This window comes from Bison bison, unplaced genomic scaffold (assembly GCF_000754665.1).
Source record: "Bison bison bison isolate TAMUID 2011002044 unplaced genomic scaffold, Bison_UMD1.0 scf7180017864301, whole genome shotgun sequence".
In the NCBI taxonomy this organism is placed as follows: Eukaryota; Metazoa; Chordata; class Mammalia; order Artiodactyla; family Bovidae; genus Bison; species Bison bison.
This window is the reverse complement of record NW_011494873.1, coordinates 1,744,518-1,748,250: the sequence shown is the minus strand read 5'-3', so window position 1 is coordinate 1,748,250 and position 3,733 is coordinate 1,744,518. Positions and strand designations below refer to the sequence as shown.

The 3,733-nt window shown below is 56.2% G+C and overlaps 1 protein-coding gene across 1 annotated transcript in view; it reads right to left on the bottom strand.

Annotated features, from left to right (window-relative positions):
- Window positions 1–3,733, bottom strand: part of ERGIC1 (endoplasmic reticulum-golgi intermediate compartment (ERGIC) 1) — a 113,206-nt gene that overhangs the window by 89,711 nt on the left and 19,762 nt on the right. The gene's annotated exons all lie outside the window — the stretch shown is intronic.

Here is a 3,733-nt window from a genome sequence, read left to right as displayed (position 1 = left end):
GCTGTTGCCGGTGTGGCACTGACTCCTCTCCAGCCCATATGAACTGACCTCACCTTTCTAAGGGGATTCTCGGCTCCTTGCGAGTGATGCTCAAGTTCACCCACCTGGACCTGGCATTCCAGCCTTGCCACAACTTCTCCAGCCTGGCTGCTACCCCAGCCTCACTCTCAACCCAGTTTCTCACAGAGAAGACACTGCCACCCCCTGGGGAACCTGGGGACAGGGGCTGGGGGTTCACGGATCAGGCACCTATTTGTTCTCTGGTCTCAAGTGCTATCCAGTTCCTGCCCGCAGGCCATGAACTAAGTCATCAATCCACTGTCCTTTCTGTAAATTGAAAAGGATATGACTTGCAATTTAATAAGTGACATTTGATTAGTTGCAGGTCAACATTTCCAAAACATCCAGTCCTTGTGGAAAATGTGAATCAAAGAGGCCTCTTGGCAGGAAGGTTGGACACCACAAGAGCCAGCGGCTGCTGGCCTGGCCCCCGCCGGCTGCACCCAGGCCCGAGTCCGCAGCAGAGACTTACAGGCTGCCCACGGCACAAACGGATGCCAGCTGCCCACTCAAACCTGCCTGGCTGTGCTGAGGGTCAAGGGCACGCTCCTCATCACGCCCACGATGCATTCTCCGGTCAGTTCCCCGCGGGCTGAGGGTTCACTGCTGCCCCTGCCTCTGGACGGGCCTGGACCCCTCACCCGGGCATCTACCCAGCCCCGGGCATCTACCCAGCTCTGCTCTCCACAAGGCCTCGAGGTGGCATGAAGGGGAGGCTGCCCAGAGCCCTGCACCAAGTTAGATGAGAAGGTCCCCAAAGACCCCCGGACATTTTTGCTCAGATAACTCTTGATGGTTTGATTGTCCATCTTCCTTGTGGGAATGGAAGCTCCCTGAGAGTGGGCACCATGTCTATGGTGTTCAGCTCTGCACCCTAGAGCCAGGCACAGAACATGGCACACAGCAGGTGCTCAACAGGTAACTGTTACATGAACAAACGGCCAAATACGCAGGCAGGGTGCTGGCTGGACGGAGACCATCTCCGCAGACATGCTTTGGGGGAACTTACGGCCCAGTCAAGCCACCAGTGGAGAAGTGAGGGGGAACGCAGGAGGTCGTGTTCCCTGGACCCAGAGCAGGTGTGGCTGTGCTTCCTCTCCCACGCCCAGGGCCCTCCTGGAAATCAGCATCACCATCTCTGCCCGGAGGTGTTTCCCGGGATTCTGAGAAACACCACCCGGGCCGGGGGTCGGGGTGTGGTGCGGGGGACCATCCCAGCCCGCTGCTGTGGTCACCCAGGGCAGCCGCCAGCCACGCCCACCCCGCCCCCACGGGAGGCCCAAATCCAGCCTGTCCCTCAGCAGTTTCATCCCTACGGTGCGGCAGACATTCCTGGGTTTCGGCACCAAATACAGAACTAAATAAAGTGGGGCGGAGCCACCCTGACCCCAGCGTCCTGAGATTCCTACTTAAGGGAGAAGAGAAGACACGGCTGTAAGTAACGCACAGGTTATCTTTTTTCTTTCTTAAATCGCTTTTGCAAGAAATCGCATTTGGAATAATAGCAACAAATGAATACTCCCTGAATCCTAAGAATGTTACATGACTAACTGCCAAACAGGCTTAGACAGACCGCTTATGGGATTCTCACAACCACCCTGTGCGGTAAGTACCCCTTACTCTCCTCACCTCACACAGCGGGGGACACTGAGGAAGCCTGCAGAAGTCAATGATTTGGCTGACTGAGCAAACAGCAGGGCCAGAGCTCAAGCCCTGAGTGTGCTGGGGTTTCCCCTCCTCTCCTGATTATTACAATGTCCCAAAGAGGTTTCTTAAAAATACAGAGGCTGGGGCCCTGCTTCCCCATACCACACTCTCTCGGTGGAAATTTGCATTTGAACCAGCAACTGCCCCAGCTGACTGTGCAGACTGTAACTCCCTGGACCTCAACTTTCCCATCTGTGAAAGGGGTGGCCCCTTCCCCACAGAGCCACGGCGGATGATCAGGGCATGTGAGCTGGAGACAGCCACAAGGTACTGAGCACAAGGTCCCCCTGCAGAAGGCGCTCTGGGCCACCTGACCAGCCCTTCCACTTCTGGAGCCCTGGGGGCTAGAAAGGGTCTCTAAAGACCAGCACACACTGCTGTGGGGGCTGCAGCTGGACTGCTGTAGCTGCTTCCAGCTTGGGGCAGGAGCAGACCCAGGAGCCGCTCACACGTCATGGGGCCTGCTGGGCCCAGGGCACATTCCTACTCATCGTGTCTTCCGTGCAACACCTTCAGGCACAAGAGCATGCGGCGAACCAGTTCAGCCTGTGGGAGGGCGGACACCATGTCTGCGCCCCACGTCTCCACGCCAGGAAGTGACACCGGCCGACAAACAGCTGGTCCTCCCTGGGGACCTGCACCCCTGGTCGAGCCCGTGTGCCCCCTCTCCTCCGGGCTATTACCACCAGCATGCTTAGGCAGATCCCAAAGTTCTAACCCCACTACCTGCAGGGGCAGAGTGCCAAGTGGTGGCCTGTATCAAGGTTCAAGCACAGAAATATCTGTGCCAACTAAATAATCGTCACAGCCACATGTGCTGGGCACTTAACACAGTGGGTGCTGCCATGCTGAGCGGTTTACCGAGTTACCTCACTGTAGTTCCACTGCCCCCCAGGACAAAGGTACCATCACCAACCCTGCTGATGACGTGGGTAAGGTGCTGGCAAACCAGCTCTGCAAGGAGCGGGGCTGTGGCTCACTGCCAGAGAGACCGCAGTTCAATACACCTTTTTCAGTGTGCCCGTCACTATCCTAGGCCCTGGGGACCTAGGCAGAGCAAGCCACTGGCAGCCAGGTGGGAGACTCGGAGACCAAGCTCCCAGCCCTGGTCTCCACTGGCTCCTTCCAAAGGGAGACCTCCCTGACGGGGTTCCCTGTGTCCACGGTGGGCAGGAGGCCTACAGAAAGACCCTGTGAGGAGGTGGGCTGGGTTAGAGACACTGGCCAACAGGAGCCAAGCCCTGCCGGCTCAGCCACGACACGTGGCCCATGCCAGACTGCAACAGTGTCGTGGACGATTACACCATTTCTGAGTCTACTCCCTCCCTGGAGAGTGGCCCTAATAGAACCTTTAAGCATGGGGCTCAAAGTGGAGCCACGAGAAATACAGTACTGCCACCTCCCAAACGATGACAATATACCCGATTCTGATTCTTTGGCAGTTCACTTTTGGCCAGTGAAGCCTGGAGCCCCATTCTTCTACAGGCACTGGAAATCCAGATGTTTATGTGAAATCTCCTTATCTGAAATGCTGGCATCTACCTTAAAATTTTTTTTAGATGGTTTTAGATGGGAGAACCAAATAATCATGTCTGTGATTGGGCAGAATTTGATGCCCAATGCTGCCAGTTTACAATCTCTGCTTTAGGATCAAGTGTGACAGAAGTTTCATAAATGGGGAAAGGGAGAAGAGGGTCCTGTCAGTGAATTAGGCCCCACAATGAGCCAGTAGCTGTGGGAGGCGCTCTCAACTCAGACTGGTGATCCTGTGAGGTCAGGGTGCACATCCCCAGAGAGCAGACTCAGAGAGGTGAAGTGAGCTGCCCAAGGACACACAGCGAGTGGCAGAAGCATCAGGATCGGGACCCAGGTGCACCAGTCTTCAAAGCCCAGCTGCCCCACGTCTGTCTAGCACCTCTCAACAGTGGTTCAAGAACAAGCTGAGTCCTGGGCAGCTGACTCTCCA